The 20344-nt window shown below is 30.2% G+C and overlaps 1 pseudogene; it reads left to right on the plus strand.

The window, feature by feature from the left end:
- Positions 1-12518, plus strand: part of LOC149559705 (heptahelical transmembrane protein ADIPOR3-like) — a 197238-nt pseudogene extending 184720 nt beyond the window's left edge.
- Positions 12519-20344: the final 7826 nt, after the last annotated feature.

The raw sequence follows: 20344 nt of genomic DNA on the forward strand, positions 1-20344 counted from the left end.
CCAAGGAAATCTGATTGGATTAGGTAGGCAAACAAAAGCTAACCTATTTTATCTTGATCTCGATGATTATTCATGCTTTATTTCTGAAGTAGAAGAAAGCTGGCTATGACGCAAAAGACTATGTCATGTAAAATTTGATAACATGGTCAAGATAAGAAAACTTAGAAGAGTAAGAGGTCTTCCTAATTTGAAGAAATATGATGTTGGATTATGCAAAAATTGCCAAATTGGTAAAATGGGAAAGACTAGTTTTAAGAGAAAAAACTATCAGTCAGAAGATGTCTTGGAAATTGTGCGTACTGATTTGTGTGGATCCATTGGAATAGAAACTTATAGTGGAGAAAAAAATTCATTCTTTTTATTGATGATTATTCTAGAATGATGAATATTATGTATTTGAAAGAAAAATCAAAATCTTTTGAGAAATTCAAATGGTATCTAGCTAGAGTTGAAAAAGAAACTAGAAAAAGAATTAAAATGCTTAAGATCAAATAGAGCTGGTGAATTCATCTCAAATGAATTCAAGAATTTTTGCAATGAAAGAGGAATCACAAGAAAAGTATCAGCCCCTGGTACTCCTGAGTAGAATGGAATAGTTGAAAGAAGAAATAGATCCATCATGAATTGTGAAAGAACACTAATGATTGAGAAAAATGTTGCTGTCAAATATTGGAAGGAATTTATCAACACTACAGCTCATACTTTGAATCAAGTTCAATTGAAGAAGGACTCAAACAAAACTCCCGATGAACTATGGTATGGCTACAAACCTAATGTAAGTTACATGAAAGTATTTGGTAGCAAATGATACTTGAAAGAATCTAGAAAAGGAAATTTTGGTGTAAAAGGTGATGAAGTTATATTTCTAGGATATTCCTGCAGAAGTAAAACATACAAATGTATGAATTTTTCCACTCACAAAATCATAGAAAGTACACATGTGAGAATTGATGAGTTTTCAAAAAAGACTAAAGAAGAAAGCAAAAAGGAGCCAGAATATTACAAAAGATTTGTCTACTATGTACCTAATACATTGCCAAACACATTTGACAAAAAGGATACTTCATCTCCCAAGCTCTCCAAGTCTCCAAAAGTTGCCAAGTTGTAGGAAGTGCAACCTGAGTCACAGGGACCTAAGTCACATTTAGTGGCTACCGAGTTAGTACATTCTAATTCTGAAGAATTTGAGCCACAAATGGAAGGATCTAAGTCTGAAGTTGAGATTCAAAGTGAAGACAATACAATTTATTCAAAAGTCAAAGAAGTTGTATTGGCTAAATATGTCAGAAGGAATCATGCACCTAATCAGATCATTGGAGACAAATCAGATGGACCAATGACAAGAAGTAAACTAAAAGGTACATGTTTACTTGTTGAATTTGAACCTAGAAGTGTTAAAGATGCACTGCAAAATAAAAGTTGGATTGAGGCTATGAATGAAGAAATAGAATAGATACAAAAGAATAAATCTTGGACTCTTGTACCTAGGCCCAAAGATAAAAATGTGATTGGTACAAAATGGGTACTCAAAAATAAGCTAAATAAAGATGGAAAAGTGTCAATAAATAAAGAAAGATTGGTATGTAAAGGCTATTCTCAAGAAGGTGTTGATTACAGTGAAACTTTTGCCCCTGTTGCAAAATTAGTAGGCATTAGAATTTTATTGGCTTATGCAGCTCATTGAGGATTCAAATTATATTAGATGGATGTTAAATATGTATTCTTGATGAGGAAGTCTACAAATTGAATAGCAGAAGGTTTTGTTGATCCAAACAAAAGGGACATGTTCTACAAATTACACAAAGCCCTATATGGTCTTAAACAAGCTCCTAGACCCTGGTATGAAAGATTACATAACTATTTGATATACTTTTCAAAGAACAAATGAAAATAGTAGTCTGTATATCAAGGAAGGACCAAATAAGAAGATTGTGTTGGCAAAAATATTTGTGGATGATACTCTATTAATAGGAAATGATGACTTAGGCAAAGCATTTTCAGAACAAATGAATAAAGAATTTGAAATGGCCATGTTTGGTGAAATAAAATTCTTTGTTGGATTATAGATATGGCAGAATAGAAATGGTACCAATATCACTCAATCTAAGTATATCTAAGAGATACTCAAGAAATTTGGAATGGAAGATTCAAAACCAATTGGAACCCCCATATGTACTGGACTTAAGCTTACAAATGAAGATGACTCCAAAGAAGTAGATCAGACCTTATACAAATCAATGATTAGAAAATTATAATATGTAGTACATACAAGGCTTGATATTGCCTTAGCAGTTGGGATAGTCACAAGATTCTTAGTTAAACCTAGAGAAAATCACATGATTGCAATATAAAGAATCTTGAGATATCTAAAAGATATTGAATACTATAGATTATGGTACAAACTTGGAGGCAACCTTAACCTAAAATTATTTACTAATGCTAATTGGGCAAGAAATCTTGATGATAGAAAAAACACTATTGGTGGAGCATTCTTTCTTGGTAAAAGGCTGGTATCTTGGACAAGCAAGATGCAAAACTAAACATCTCAATCCACAGCAGAAGAAAAATATGTAGTAGTAGTAGTGAATTGCTCTAACACTGTTTGTTTCAAACAATTGTTGGAAGGAATGAAGGTTGAAATCAAAGAGCCAATAGTCATGTGTTGCGATACCACCAATGCAATCAACATGTCAAAGAATCTAGTGATGCATTCCAAAACAAAGCACATTGTTATAAAATATCACTTTATAAGAGAATTAGTTCAAGACAAAGAAATTAGATTATAATATGTGCATACAAAAGAACAAATTGCAAATATATTTCACAAATCCATTACCTAAGGATACATTTTTGTATCTAAGAGGTAAGCTAGGGGTCATTCCCCTATCTAAAGCTCACTAAATAAAGTTTAGTGATGCATCAACAGGAACTAAGTTGAAGATCAATCAATTGATGTAGTATTGAAAAGGACATATTGCAGATGAATTTGTACTCAAGGTACATTTATACTAATTAGAATTGTCTTTGGCATGTGTTGTCAAAGAGGGAGAAGTTTACTATCACATTCTTCTAAAAATTTGTAGAGGGGGAAGTTAATTAGTTCCTTCACAGAGGGAGAATACTATTGGAGAAGTTTTTTGTATAAAATCAAAGAGGGAGAAACTTTTTGATAGAGGGAGTCTTGTTCTCAAAATTTCATTGTGCTATGACATGTTGTGTTGCCATCAATGCCAAAGAGGGAGATTGTTGGATACAATTGATTAATTCTGTGTTGTCTTTGATGTTACACAATTGTCATATTAGTTGATAGCCAGTGCATGCCAGGCTCACTTGGTCAGTGAAGATAGTTCTCCTAGTCTACCGAGCATTCCTAAGTTTACTCTATATAGAAGGTAGTATGTACCGAGCTTACTCGAGCATCGAAGGAAGTTAAGTAGAAAAGAGTATTAACTGAGCTCACTCAGTTAACGAAGGGAAAGTTGAACTGATTTAGTATTAATCAAGTTCACTTGGTTACCAAAAGAATTTTTTTAAGTTCATAATGTTTATTGAGATCCTATTGGTTAACATAGGAAATCATTTCAGAATCAGTTTCTACCAAGCTAGGTCAACTACCAAATGATTTTCTTATTTTGGCATGTAAAGCTTAAATATTTTATCTATTGATTCTAGCTGATTGAGGTGATGAATATTGGTTATGCTAATTTTTATTTGAGCTGACTTGACAATCTAGAAGGTATAAGTAAAAGGCTAAGTTGTGATTTTAAAGTGTGATATACAAGTTGAATGAGTTGAAAGAGATAAGAAGAGAGGAAGCAAACTTGAAGGATAAGCACGAATCCTTGTGAAGTAGAAAAGTGTTATAAAATCAGAAAGATCAAGTATGAATAAGAACAAAGATCTATAATCAGCAATTCAGCTTCATCACAATCAAGTCATTTTATTGTTACTCTCTAACCATTGTAGCAGTGATCTAAAATTTCTTAACAGAGTTGGTTTAACAACCATTTGTAAATCCTCTAACAAGGTGGAAATTCCATTAATTTGTTTCAAGACCTCTTATAATGCCACTCCTAATAGGGTGATTAAATCCTTTAACAAGGTCACATCTAACATTGTGTTTTTTGACCTTTAACAGGGTTCTCTCCTAACATGGCTCACTTCAGAAGAGTGAAAAATAGTAACTAGTTACAATTGGTGGTTTTTCCCAAATTGGGTTTCCACATTAAATCATGTTTTCTTATGTGTTTATGTTATTTCTTCGATGCTTGCAAGTAAATTACTAATAGCATCTTAAGATCTGCTAAAGTAATACACACTCTACATTTATCGAGTTACAACAATTTTTGTATGCTTACCGAGTATCAGTAGTAATAAGTTTTATTTGTCTGGATTTTATCTGACATCTAAGGGATCTAGGATTTATTTTAGTAGTAACTGATTCACCCCTCCCCTCTTAGTTACTCCTCTTATATTTCCAACAGAAATATGTTTAAACCATATTAAAATTAGTTGTAATTGTACATAGAACTGAAGAACTAAAGGCAGTGGAGAAACATAGACAATTACATTTTGCATTAATGTTTGTGCTTGAATGCAAGTAGATAAATTATAGCTCTTACCAAGTGCAAAATTACTTCTTTGTGTCATTAGAAATTTTAACATCAATGTCTTTACAAAAAGAAGTTACAACGAGCTCTAAATTGGTTAAGAGTAGTAGAAAATAAATGATATTGTATAGCACGGTCAACATAATATAAGGTTTACTTTTCATATTGTAATGAATTTCATTTTAGGAATGCTTTTTGTAGAATAACTAAACAACAAAAATATTGATTTTTTTATTATAAAACAAGAAAAATGGGTCATACTTCTGGTCTACTTTGAAATTCATCACAATCAATTGTGGTTTCTTAAAATAAGCTACTATAATCTATACATATATGAAGAGAAGAAATTTAGAGTCTAATAAATTGGTAAATCTAAACTCTATTGTAGAAAACTCAAATGCGTATAAGAATTTTAGAACAAAAAGGATTCTTTAACTTCAAGAGTTTTGAGACTAGAAAGCATCTTCATAAGCACCCAAGAAATGTTGTTCAATTTCACTAAAAAAATGCATACATTATAAGGCAACACATTTTTTGCATTATTGATTTTTCATGAGAAGTCTTGAGATAATAAATAAAATTTCTACAATATTAGTTTGAATACAATCATGATGTTTATAAAGTTATCATGAATGCCTTGTAATGTGTTGTGAACAAATGGATCATTGAGATATTGTGCAAGGTTAATCAATATGAATCAAAACCCTAACAAAAGCATATGCATGATATAACTAAATTCTACATATAGAAAAGATATCCACAATTTAAATTGCTTATTCTTTATGTCTCGGAGCCTGGAGTAAAATAAAAATTTATTTTATTTTTTTCATGTTTGCAATGTAATAAATTAGAAACCAATTGTTTATCATAAAAGAAAGAATTATATGATTAAAAAAATAGAGAAAATGAAAATTACCAAACTAAATTAAATATTTACAAATATTTAACATTCAATAATTCTTTATTTAAAAAAAAAACCAAGTAATTATCATCTTTATACACTATTTTTATTTATAAAAAATATTTAACCAAAAACTTGACACCCAAAATGGATATACGATATTTTAAATTTTAAATATATAAACAATAAATATAATTGTAGGTAAAATAAATACCATCTTACAATTCTTTGTAACATTATTTAGTTTTTATAAATTAAAAATTTTTGTTACATTATTTAGTTTTTATTATTTTTAATTATTTTAAAAGATAATGCTTTAAGGAAAAAATGAATCTTTATGAGTTAATATATTCTATTACTAATAATTTGACTAATAATAAAGTGTGGTCTGACATATCTTTTATAATAATTATATTAATTGCACAATTAATACAAAAAGTTAGAATTTTAAATTTTCATTGATTTTTGGTTTTAAAAATTAAATTTCTCTATTAGATTCAATAAGATCTCAATTAAATACTATTCTTTGTTTTCAAAAAAAAAAAAAAAAAGTTCTAACTTCATATTAAAAAAATCTCAAATTCTTAAATGATAAAGTAAAGTCTAGTATCACATCATTTTTTATGACATTTTCAATAATATTAATTGCATAATTAATGCTAAAAGTTAGAGCTTTAAATTTTTCATCATTTTTGGGTTTGAAAAATTAATTTTCTACCTTACTATTTTTAGTGAGAGCCAATAAAATTAGAGTTAAATAGCTTTTTTCAAATTCAAAAAATAATAAAAAATGTTCAAACTTTATAAAAAACTTTGAACCTAGAAAAAATTATTCAATCTTATTGGTTAAATTAACATATTTTATAGTTTTTGTATTGCATCTAATGGATGCAATAGTGTTCCTCCTATGGCAGGAACTAATAATAACCAATTTGAATACATTCTAATTCAACTCAATTAAAAAAATTAATAAAATGTTGACACCATCCTATGGGTCCTAGATATAGAAAAGATAATGTACTTTGGTTCATGTGAACTTTTCAAAATAAATATTTTTATATGCTATGGACATATGAAAATATGAATATTATAATTTAATCATAAGCTATATTATATATTATTAGATTGTACAAAACATGACATTTTTTAATTGTAATAAGACAAGTGATGTAGTAAATGTTAATTAGTTTGAACAATTATTACTACATAGATTTATATAAATAATTGTGATTGTGTTTATGTAGTGCTTGCCCCTATTTTGCATTTTTGTTATCATTGTTGAACTCTTTTAGGTTAGTTTTATGATTAGTACTATTGTTTTGAGTTATCAAATATTGTTTTAGATTCAATTTATTATATGATGAGATTACTTGGTACTTTGTAGTACCTGCTCTAGTTCGCATTTTTGTTTTCATTACCAAACTCTTTTAGGCCAGTTTTATGTTTGATTATTAGTACTATTATTTTGGAGATTATCAGATATTGTTTTACATTCAGTTTATTATAAGATGAGATTACTTGGTACTCTATATTTCATGTATGTATGATGATTATTCAATGTTTTCAGTTACTGATGATGAGTAGTTAGATGGATTATTATGTGTTTTCTTATGGATACTTACCCCATACTTGCATGTGTATGGTGTGCATTCTTGTTTTCTTTATGTATGGCATTTCTGATGTGGTTAAGCTCGGAGTTATCCTGGGTGAACGTATAGTTAGTTTCCCAATTTTAGGAGAGAGAACCCTTTATCGTAACTAGAAGGTTCATTTTGATGGACACGAATTTTTGGACATGAATTTTGGACACGAATTTTGGAAGCAAAATTTAGAAGGAGAATTCTAGGAAAGATTTTTTTAGAGAAAGGTTCTTGAAGAGGAGCGAATTCTCTCACAGTTTTCAAGGTTTGTGTATTAGCATTAGGCTCAGGTAGGATCTTGTGCCTTGACTGTTGATTAGTTACGCAATTATCCTTTCCTGTCTTCTTTGTGATTGTTTAAATCAAGTTTCTAGGTTTCATTGTGTGAATCGTTTATGCTTTGGTTTTGAATCTATGATAAGTGAATTGTTATAATATGATTAAAATAAAAATAAATCAATCAAGAAAACCCTCGTTTCTAGATTAAAGAAATACAATTGAATTTGGGAAGGGTTCGAATTTAAAGATGAAATTCTAAATTAAAAATCAAAATTGAATGGTTGATAATAGTACTTCTATCAGAGTATAAATGAAATCAATTTCAAATATATATATATATATATATATATAAATTAAATTGTTTAATAAATAAATAAATTTATTTTTAAATGTTATAAAATAAATAAATTATAATTTAAAGGTTTTAACATAATATAACAAAATTAATAAAGATTTATTTAAAAAGAAAATGTTTATTATTTAATAAAGTTTTATTAAAAATAAAATAATAATATAATTTTATATATATATATATATATATATATATATATATATATATATATATATATATATATATATATATATATATATATATATATATATATAAAATTAAATTGTAATGTGAAGGGAGGAGGGGGGGGGGAATCCCCCACACACCTCGTACTCACCTGCCACATGCGCAATGAGTACTACTGCGGCAGCAGTACTGCTGCGACAGTAGTACCCTGCGATGCCTTTAAAGGCAGTCAGCGATTATAAATCGCTTAGAACATGTGTTTTTTTTTTAAAGAAAAAACTTTTAATTTTATTAAGGTTTGTTTTTATATGAAGTTTTAACTTTTGTTAATTATTAGCTTTGTTAATAGTTTTTAAATATTGATTTATAGTTATTATTTTTTATTAATATTAATTGTTATAAATATGCTTTGTTAATTAATTAATTAATAATTTTTTTAAATATATTTAAATATAGTTAATTTTTCAGTAATGAATTTTATAAATAAACTATATTAAAATTAGTATTTTCACATAAACAATTAATAAGTATTTTCATTAATATTATTTAATCAATAAATAATTAAATAATATTCGAAATGGTTCTTTTTAAGATATGCAGATATTAATTAATATAGTTAAATTTTATTTAACTAAGATTAAATAATAAAGGAATGACCTTAATAAATTGTAAATTATTCTAATTGGAAATCGACAGATATTATTTAATTTGAATAAATTATTACTCGTTGGTTATCTTGGAGAAAATTTACTTAAATCAAATAGGGGTAATTTGTACCAACTATTAGAATAAGAATGGATTAAGTGAAAATGGTGAACTATGAAACTTAATTACTTGAAACGTATGCTAGCTAGAAACTAGGACCTTGCATTTAACTCAGCTATATGCCTTTTGATCAAACCCAACTGAGGGATTATCTTGTTTCTATGTGTTGTCTATGTTTCTTTTGGGGTTTTGGGGTTGTTTTAGTGGTGGCTAGTTTAGGTTGATACTAGAGGCTTGAGGGTATGCAATTGTGATGTCATGATTAATTGTTCTCGATCTTCATAAACCCAACCATGGTAATGTGTGATATGCTCTATGATGGATGTTTTTACTGGTTGTTATTGCTTTCCAATTTCCTTGTGCAAAGCTGAGGTGTTGTATTGAGATACCTAACTTAACCATTTTTTAGTCATTGATCAGTTATATTTGGTTTGCCTTCTAGTCGCTTTGAGAGGACTGAACTGTATGATTGTTCTTGATGATGTCATGTTGTGACATGTTTTGACTTGACCATTTTGGAGTCTTTGATCAGTATTGTGTTCTACTTTGGGATATTTTTTTTGGTTGCTTGTTGGAGAACCATTGGATATTGTGATTTATTTTTGATGCCTTTAGATGCTGATAGAGATCTGTTGTGACCAATTATGATTATTATTTGATGCTTATCAGTTACTCGTGGAGAACTGATGTGATTATTGTGGATTATATTTATGATGATTTCCAGTCGCTTGTATAGGGCTGACGTGATTTTGTGATTTGTGATTTCATGAGCCTAGGGTAGGTTATCTATGTGTAGTGTCAAGAAGTGGCTTGCAATGGAGGACGGGGTCCCTAAAGTGGCTCTTGGGATGACTCATTGTAAGTTGTTGTTTTAATAAGTGATAACATTTACACTAAATGAGAGAGAAATGAACCTAATAAGATAATTGTATGTTCTTTCCCATGCCTTGAGTGCTTGTACAGACTAGGATGGGGTAGAGAGAACACTTGGTTGTGACCTTGCATTCCATAGTATGCCTCGTCAGTATGAGAGGATACTACTGGCCACAGGGATCACTAGGGACTCGAGATTCCCATTAGATGCTCAAGGATTGCTCAGGTAACTTCTACGTGACTTTTGTGATGACACTTTCTCGCTTATATAGTAGATTTCCTATGTGTCCTTGTGGTGCATCTGGGTCTAGATGTCAACCTATGTTTTGGAACCTTTGAGTTAGTATACTTTTAGGATTCCTAGACTTAGAGAGTTTTTTTGATTATGTGATTTGATATCCTATTTGGGACTTGAGACTATCCCCTTAGCGCGGTGGGAGTGGACCATTTAGGTTCCACACAGTCAGGTAGTAGTGCTTTTTCACTCTTACCATTTGAGATCCGTCTGTTGCTACTATGGTTGGAGCTTCTTGGGATGTTTTTTCATCATGTTTAGGTGATGTTATCTACTTTGGAGGATCATCATATACTTTATTCTTGCATGTTAGATTTCTTTATGCGTATGTAGTAGCACGTTAGATTTCTTTATGCATATGATGTAGTGTGTTTAGGAGTGATGTCCTTATTACTATAGTACCAATGATCTCTTCAATGACTTGGGATGTTACGCGTGAGGGATGGCTATAGCCCATGATGGTCTAATGATGCTATTGACGATTGGGAGAAACCACACACTTAGTATAGATGTATTTTATGATGTTATATATTTATGATGGATAGATGTATCATGTATGTTATTAGTTTAATTTACATTATTGTAATTTGTATCATGGATTCAAGGATGATGATGTATTTTTATTTTCTACATATGTATATTATTTTAGCCTTTCATACCCTGTGACATGTACAGTGGATGATTGAGCATTCTGAATTAATTTTCCAAGAGGCATTCTGAACAAATGTATAATATGGACATTGGACTTCTCATTATTCTTTCATGTGGATGTGGTACTTATCAGATTTAGAACTAATTAAATTTAAATGTGACTCAACATCTTGGGATCCTTAAGGAATGTAACCTGTTATGTATGTTCACAGTTGATTGTATGTTATTGCTTCCGCTACTATGTGATTGATGTGAATGATTTATATTTATTGTTTTTAAATTAAAAAAAATTCTTGGCAAACTTAATAAAACATTAAGTTAATTCTTTTGGATCCCTTGGTAGGGCGTTACACTCTATATTTCATGTATGCATGATGATTATTCATTATTTTTAGATATTGATGATGATTAGTTAGAAGGTTTATTATCATATGTGTTTTCTTATGGATACTTACTCCATACTGCATATGTATGGTGTGCATGTTTGTTTTTTTTATGTATGGCATTTCTAATGTGGTTAAGGAAGGGAGTCATAGTCACCTGCTAGTCAGGATCTACATGATGCACCACTTCCTGCCATTGCCTGTTTAGCTTAGTATATATTGTGTATGTACATGCGTGGATTTTATGCAGGTTGCAGGTACTAGGTATCGGCTTCCCTAAATTTCCAAGATGAGCATACCCTATCGCATCATCTCAATGGTAAGAGAGGGGAGATAAATTCTTAAGTCCAAATCCTAAACCCTTAAACCATTTTTCTTAGAAAAGTAGGACAAGTATCTGAGTTGTCTACCTTCTAAATGCGTTGGATGAAGTAATTCATGTTTATAACCCCTTAGTTTGATTTTGTATGAATTTTTCTATGATGGGTTTTTGTATTTTACTTTGGAAGGCTTTGGTGAATTTTCTATTAATTAAGTCTAATTAAAAGATTTAATTAATCATTTAACTAAATGTAATATTAATATGACATTTTAATATTTAATTTTATTTAATTAATTAAAAAATTAATTAAATAAAAAGAATTAATTAAAAAGAATGAAAGATGAAAGTTATAAGTTACCTAGGAGTATGTGCGCCTCTTTTATGCACAGGTTGTCTACAACATGGGAGTTAGGGCACTAATTAAAGACATGGTGTCTACAAACTTCTCATTCTTATCCACTCATCTAGAAGGTTGGATAAGGCTTGTTCTTAGTTGTTAATGCTTATCTTATCTCCTAGTTGTTTTTAGAGATGTTCTAAGTGCTTCCTGAGAGGTACTTATCTACAGGAACTTCTAGTAACTTGGGGTTCATTTTGGTGGAACTACGAATTTTGGAGGAGGGAATTTTCAGAAAAGTGAAGGTTCTGAGACGAGGGATTTTTCTCTACATATTTCTAAGACATAGCGAATTAGCATCAGTGTCCAGGTAGATGCTCATGATTTTCGCATATTTTATTACACTCTTTCTCTTCTTGTCTTTATTGTGTCTGTTGAATGCTTTCTAAACTACATTCCTGTTATGAATATTTAATCTTCTATTATGGGAAAACCCACAAGATCTATATAGCCCTCTTCAGTAGATTAAAGAAATAAGAGGTTAATTGGGAAGGGTTTGAATGAATATAAGGATTCTTCTTAAAAACAAAAAAAAACTAATTGATGGGTTCGTTGTAAATTCTCAATTAGGTTAATGCTGAGATTTGATTAAAAAAAATTAAATGATTAAATGCAATTGATTGATTTAATTCTACCAATTATGAAATTGTTATAAAAATAAATTAATGATGGATTTGTAGTTTTATTTAACAACAAAATAAATTTAAAAAAATTAAAATTAAAAAAAAATATGGGGAGGGGCGAGTTTTATCCACCCCCTACCCCCTTAACCTTATATCAACAGCTTATGCAATCATAGTTGTTGTGTGTAACAGTGCTACGACAGCAGTAGTCAATGACTATTATAGCCTTAGCACGGCTGCGGCAGCAGCCACAGGGCCATAGGACAAAGGCGGCGGCCTTTTTAAACAAATGCCTTTCTTTTTAAAAGATTTTACTTTTAAATTAAATTAATTTAAATTTTTTAATTGTTATATTTTTATTTTTTTTGATTGATAAGAGGCTAAAGCCAAGATTAATTATTATGTATTATTATTCATTATTATTTTATTAAGAATGGGTAGATTCGAACCCAAGACCTCTTCAATAAGAGGCTCACAATTTACCATTGTGTTATAGGCTCTTGCCTTTTTAAATTGTTGTGTTATTAATGATTTTGCAATATTAATTTATATTAATAACATATAATGTTATTAAATCAATTAAATTATTTTTAAAAATTATTAATAAGGTTGCCAATTAATATATATTAGTTTAATGTGGTTTTAGTTAAACGATTATTATTAATGATTTAATTAAGTGACTTAAATTTTAATAATATTTAATTAAGTTTCAATTAAGTTATTATTTAAATTATTTGGGAATTATATATTAATTAATTAATTAAATTAAATGTAATTTAATTAAGATTAATTAATAAGGGAAGTAGGTTAACTTAAGTCTTAAATTTATTAAATTATTATAATATTGATTTTGATAGAATTCTTTGATTATTCTCTTGAAAATCAACGAGCATTATTTTAATGATTTAAATAAACATAATTTATCCTAGGAATAATTTAGAGAATTGATCAAATTGAGTAATTGGACTTTTATTCAAATATGGAAATAGGGTTAAACTATATGGATTAAAATGTACCCCTTTGTATTTGAAAACTCCCACTGAAATGAAAATTGGAACTTTACTATAAATTGACACTGTGTATTCAAGGCTAAACCAAAATATGAAACTTACACTATTGTATGAATACTGTTTGTGTTTATGGAGGTTAAATCTTTGTTTTACTTAAACAAATACTTGAGTTAATTATAAGAAAACGGGGGATATTTCTTATTTGATAACAACTCTGAAATGAAAACTGAAACCTCATATTTGGCTTAACCATGTGATTACAAAAGAAAACTAAAACATGTATTTGTATCTTGTTTCTTTATGCTATCCATGTTTTGGGGTTTTGGGGTTGACTAGATTGTTGACCAATTTTAGGACGTCTACGAGAGGCTTGAGAGTTTTGTGAGTAGGGTATCATGTTGACTCAATCTCGATCATTTTTCTCAACCATGTATGTGATGGTATGCTTATGATGAGTATGTTTATGTTGTTGGTTTTTATGTTTTAGTATCTTTGTGGGATAGCAAGATTTATGCTATGAGATACCTAATTTAACCACGAGTCATTGATTAGTTATATTTGATTTGCTTCCCAGTCACTTTGAGAGGAATGAGGTGTTTTGAATGATTTGTTCTTGATGATGCCATGTTGTGACATGTTTGCCTTGACCACTTTGGAGTCTTCGATTCGATCTACTTTGGGATACTTTTCGGTTGCTCTTTGGGAATCGATGGGTATTTTGATTTACTTTGTTACTTTATGGTTGTTTGTTGAGGACCGATGAATATTGTGATTTATCATGTTGCTTTCCAATTGCTCGTAGAGAACTAATGTGACTATTATAATTATCTTTATGATGCTTTGTAGTTGCTTGTATAGGGCTAAGGTGATCATGTGATTGGTGATTTCATGAGCTTAGGGTAGGTTATCTATATGCAGTGCCAGGAAGTAGCTTGCAATGGGGGCCGAGGCTCTAAGTTGATGCCAGGGTAACTCATTGTAAGCTATTTAATAAATGAAAACATTACACTAAATACTGACTTAAATGAACCTAATAAGAGTTAATTGTATGTTCTTGCCTGTGCCTCGAGTGCTGGTATAGACTAGGATGGAAGTAGAGAGAACACTTGGTTGTGACCTTGCATTTCATAGTATGCCTTGTCAGTATGAGAGGATACTAGTGGCCGGATACGAATCACTAGGGGGTCGAGGTCTATTGAGACACTACTAGGGTAACTCTAGCATGATTCATGCGATGACACTTGCTCACTTACATAGTAGATTTCTACATGTCTTTGTGTGCCTTTGGGTATAGATGTTGGTATATGTTGGAACCTTTGAGCTAGGATACTTTTAGGATTTCTTGGACTTAGAGAGTACTTGTGCTATGTGATTTGATATGTTGTTTGGGACTTAAGACTATCTCCTCAGCGTAGTGGGAGTGGGCCATTTAGGTTCCACGTGGTCTGTTCATAGTGCTTTTTCACTCTTACCATTGAGATCCGTTTGTAGATACCATGGCTAGAGCATTCATTATTGGCATTTACCTTCATTTTGTTCATGGATCACTATGATGGATGTTATATCTTCTATGATGGATGTTATATCTTTTATGATGGATGGATGTATCATGTATGGTGGATGGTTTCATTTACTTTATTGCACTTGTATCATGGATCTGAAGAAGATGATGTATTCTATTTTTACATGTGTATATTCTTTTAAGTCTTTCATACCCTGTGACATGTACAGTGGATGATTGAACATTCTGAATTTAATTTTCCAAGAGGCATTTGGAACAAATGTATATTATTTTAAGGACATTGGACTTTCCATTATTCTTTCATGTAGATGTGGTATTTGATGGACTTAGTATTAATTAAATTTAAATGTGATTCAACGTTGTGGGAGCCTTAAGGAAAGTAATCTGTTATGTATGCTTTTAGATGAATGTATGTTATTGCTTCCGCTACTATGTGTTTGACGTGAATAGTTTATCTTTCATGTTTCAAAAAAAAAAAAATGCTACCAAACTAAGTAAAACTTTAGGTTAATTTTTTTGGATCCCTTGGCAGGGCATTATAGTTTATAAGTGAAAAAAATATTATTTTATTTATTAATTTTTTAATCTATACTTCTTCTTTTTTCAAGTCTTTGTGTAGTTGTTTTCTTTCTTTTTAGAGTTTCTCATTTCAAATCCCTTTGATTCATTATTCCTTGCTCTCTCTTAACAACTTTTTATGTCAAATAATTGAACTTGCATGGTTTATGTAGTTGTTTTCTTTCTTTTTAGAGTTTCTCATTTCAAATCCCTTTGATTCATTATTCCTTGCTCTCTCTTAACAACTTTTTATGTCAAAAAATTGAACTTGCATGGTTTAGGGGCAATATAGATAGCTCAGTATGTGTCATAGTAAGATTTTGAACTGTTAGCGTCATGAAGAATATTAAATTTCTGCATAACAAAGACTAAGAATATTTTGAAGCATATCATCTTATCATTTTTTTCTATTATTTATTAGTAGTATGTCTAAGGAAGTGTTGAGTATCTGTGAGTTTTATCATCAAAATATTTGAGTTTCCACTTCTTCTGCAAAATTGATTTGGCTAAACTATTTAGAATAAATAAAGCCTAATGATTCATTGAGAATAGTAGGACAAAATTAGAATAACTTGGGATTTTGTAGAAATCAACATAGACTAAGTTAATCTTCTCACTATTCTTTAGAGACTCAAAATATGCAATATTTGTTCTCTCTAGATAGAGATATTATTCTCCAATGGATATTTTAAATATTTATGAGGAAAGTATTCCTCAATTTGGTTCTTTTTCATTATTTTGTACATTAGTTTGAAACAAAATTAAATTTATAGTTATTAATGTATGACATTGTATATTTATTTTTTCAATGTGAGTATTTTTTATTATGGAATAAAAATTTATGTAGTTAAATATTTTTGTGCAAATGTGTTGGTTTTTTAAGTAAGCATAGACAAAAGAGCCATGTTTATATTTTGTCATGTAGTAAATAAAAATAAATCAAGTAGTAATTGATAAATTTATAGTAGTTCTTAAAGGAATTTGTTATTGTTCTTAGTTTGTTTATATTACGAGAGAAGTCAAAGTCATGCAAATTAATAGTAACATAGCTCAAAGTATGAACAAAGAGATCAAATTTAAACATAACACATATGTTGAAGGTGCAAACCCCATGAAAAAGAAAAATCATTTGTCTTTACTTGAAGCCTCCCAATTTTTGATAAGACATTTGATTTTTTTACACTTGTGCATGAACATCCTCTATTCCATCTTGTTTCCTTCGGTGAACCCTCTTTTGTATTATTCTCCTTAATGGCTAACACAACACTAATTTTGAAAGTATCAAAAATATTGTGAATAGAGGTGAATGCATAACTAAAGTCATTATTAGTCATAGTCTCAATTATAAAAATTTGCAATATGGTGACTCTTTTTTTAGAGGCCTAGTTGTAGTTGATTAAGGAATCCTTGTTGAGAATCTCTTTCTTTTAGATATTGGGTTTATTTTTATATATTTTTTCACTCAAAAATAAGAAGGTACAAGTAGCATTCACCATTTCATCCATATTTCTTTGAAATCCTTTATATAGTCCTAAACACTACAATTATTGAACTTTATCTACCTCTCCTTGTGTTAGGATAGATGGATTAAGGAGAAGATTGTAGATACATGGATTAGTTGTATTTATTAGAGGTTTTTTATTGATGAAATTATATGCATGTATATCATAGAGGTTTTATTGATTGGAAGCATTGGTGTATGAGGAATCAAGATATGGGTACTTGGATTTATGTTAAAGAATATGTATGGTGATTACATGTGTATTCATAAAAAATAACTTGAGGCATTGTATGATTTATAGTAATAATTTTTAACAATGGTACTAGACTAGTGTGCATGGAACATGTTATTGCTATTTTAGTTGTATCTAATGAGAAGGATGGAATTCATGTCAAAGAGGTTGCATAGTGGTTGAATAAATATTTGTGATGATGTTTGTAAGTTCGATGATGATGGAGATCATTCATTGGTGATTGGTAAAGAATAACATGGTATATATTTATTAATAACTGCCTTTTTGGTTGCACTCTTTTGGGAAGATAAAATCTTAATGTAATGTGAAAAATATTATCTCAATGCGGTCTAATAATACTAAGGGTGGGGGAAGAAAGGGCACCATAGCCATGAGAAGGATCAAACCAAACAAGGTTAGACATACTAGTGAAGTACACGCATGACCTAGAAGACAATCAAGAGACGATATGATGTAAAGTTGGAACCCTTGCCAAGTTCTCTACAAAGGTCATGCACTCAACAACCACCACTCTATACTTTTTGCAAGTGACCAAGGAGGAGAAGGAAGCATGAAAAGAGAGTGAGACCCACTACTCTCTCTACATATTTCTAGCAGATGATTGGCTCAAGACTCTACTAGATAAACCCATCAAAGCAGAGGAGAACAGACCAGCCATGGAGGACCATGATAAGAAGAAGAGGGAGGACCTAGAGAAGAGAGAGGAGAATTAGCCCATGTTCCTTTGTTTCCTTTTGTTTTTGTGAGGTCATGGTTAACTGTGAACTTTCTACCCATTGTATCATTTTTAATATAGTTGATATCAAGCGTATCAATAGCAGTAATTGTATTTTATGTTGTTGGATTACTTTTTGGTATTGTATGTATGTTAAGGATAGTTTAATTTTTATTGATATTAAAAAGTGTCAGGTTTTTTCGTTAATCATTAAAATGATTTTTTATGTCTAAAAAAGGTATTAGTTAGATAGTAGGGGTAACTACAAGCTATTTTATAGTCCTATGTTCTATGGGGTGAGCCCCCCTTTTGTTGGTTACTATCTAATTCATCAAAAACATTCACTATACACTAGAAATCCACTAGATGAAACAATTAGTTATTATGACAAGATATTAATGATTCATGTTACCTTGGGTCATAAATCTGAATACCATGTATTGTAAGATTGTATTCATCTGTTGTTCCAATAGTTTGGATTGATTAGTGAAGAGTAGAGGATATTTTTTAAATTTATTTGATAACTTCAAAAGAAAATAATTTGTTACAGTGTTTAGTTCACACTTGGGATATGTTATTCAAGAGATGTATTTTATGGAATAGATCTCACCTGGTTTGGATAGTGGGTTGGTGGGTTCAATTGTCTTCTTTTCTTCTCTTAATAAGGTTGGAAAGGGTTCTATTATGGTTGGGATCTTCTTACATAGATTCAAAGTCTCATAAAATGGAATCATATGGATTGGTTTTATATAATTGGCTCCTAAAATGATCATATCCTCTTACAAGGAATATTTATATTAGTTCATCATCTTATGGATCCCATCTTAATTGTGGTTTTAACTCTGATCAATGTTTTCTAGCACAAAAAAAATCTTTGGATCACTTTTCATGTTTGATATTTTGGTTGCATTACATATTGTTCATTGGAATTATATTTGATAAGATTAATTTTGATGACGGGCCACACCACCCGTACCAACTCACAACCAAAAATGCAACAATATGGAGATAGAGAGATGTCAAAAATGCTTCATAAAGCATCCATTAATACTTGAAATCCATTAGAAGAGATTACATTTGAAGAGCTTACAACAGAAGAACATCTATTTCTCGAACTTCCTTACAAGAGATTACATACAAAGAGCTTCTACTTGAAGAGCTTCACTTGAAGAGCTTCTATTTCTCCAACTTCCATTAGAAGAGCTTCCATTTCTTGAACTTGATTACAAATGATAATAAGCCTTGCTTAAATTGGCACTTCTAACCCAAGACATTACAAACACAACCAATGTGGGACAAAAGGTAAATACAACTACCTTTAAATAAATATTAAATTCCCACCCAAATACAACTAAGCACCCAACAAATATTAAATACATGATTTAAGGAACTTTCCACAAACTTCTAAATTGCCACCTACACACCTCGATTAATGGAATGACAACTATTTTTATTATTTTCTATTTATGCCACCTATGCACCTCGAAAATAGAAATCTCCTTTTCCTTTCTTTTCTCCTTTTTATTTTTTATGCATCAAATTTAAATATTATTAGGCACACAGCTGATTGACCTACCCTAGTTGTGTTGGTAGATTTTAGTTGCTAACAATTGATATCAGATCTTTTTAATACATCTAGACTATATGTTTTTTTACTCTTCCTTGCAATTGTAATGACTTATGAGAGGAGTTAATTAGAAATTTTCAGTAATATTTTGTAAAATAGTGTTTGTTTGCATATGGATTTTGAATATATTATTTTGAAGATGGTTATATAATGAGAGAACTTTTGATTTTTTAACTAAGAACAACGACACATTTTTAGTTATTTCAAAAGAAGAGGTGCATTATGTTGGAAATGATTGAAAAGATCCTTTGAATAAAGAATGATGGAACTGATAAAGAATGTTTTCAATCATTGTTTTGTCATTGATGTCAAACTTGCTACTTGCAGGAATGACAATTGCTTAAGTGATCCAAATACTATCAATTTGTTGATTAACAAGGAGGAGTTAATCAATAAGATGTAACTAGTGCAACTAGAGAAAATTTGAAGTTATGATGTTGTAATGAAGTATAAGGATCAGTTAAGACATTGATGAAATAGTGCATTGACAACATATTCTAAGAAATAGAAGGTGGACACACTAAGATACATTCAAGATGCAAGGTTTGACAAAGTCAATTGTAAAGCCTATCTAAGAACATATGTGAGTGTCGAGCAAGCTAGTTAGAGCTGAGAAAACTCTCTATTGAAGCTGAGCAAGTTCAAATTCGGTGTGTCGAGCAATCCTTCAGGTGCTGAGTAAAATCTCAAGTGCCAAGCAAAGCAAAAATTCTATAAGTGCCAAGCACCAGTAAAACAACAGTAGAAGCTGAGCAACCCAGTTAGTGTTGAGCATCAATAAACCAATGATGCCGAGTTGCTATATTATGGTTAAGACAAGAGATTCACCAGATCAGTAACGATAAGTTTGTTACATTGAATTTTGTGAATTAGCTAGATGATAAGGATGATGAGTAGATGTC

Source organism: Cupressus sempervirens, chromosome 4 (assembly GCF_028749045.1).
Source record: "Cupressus sempervirens isolate cs-2001-9-10 chromosome 4, ASM2874904v1, whole genome shotgun sequence".
Classification (NCBI taxonomy): domain Eukaryota; kingdom Viridiplantae; phylum Streptophyta; class Pinopsida; order Cupressales; family Cupressaceae; genus Cupressus; species Cupressus sempervirens.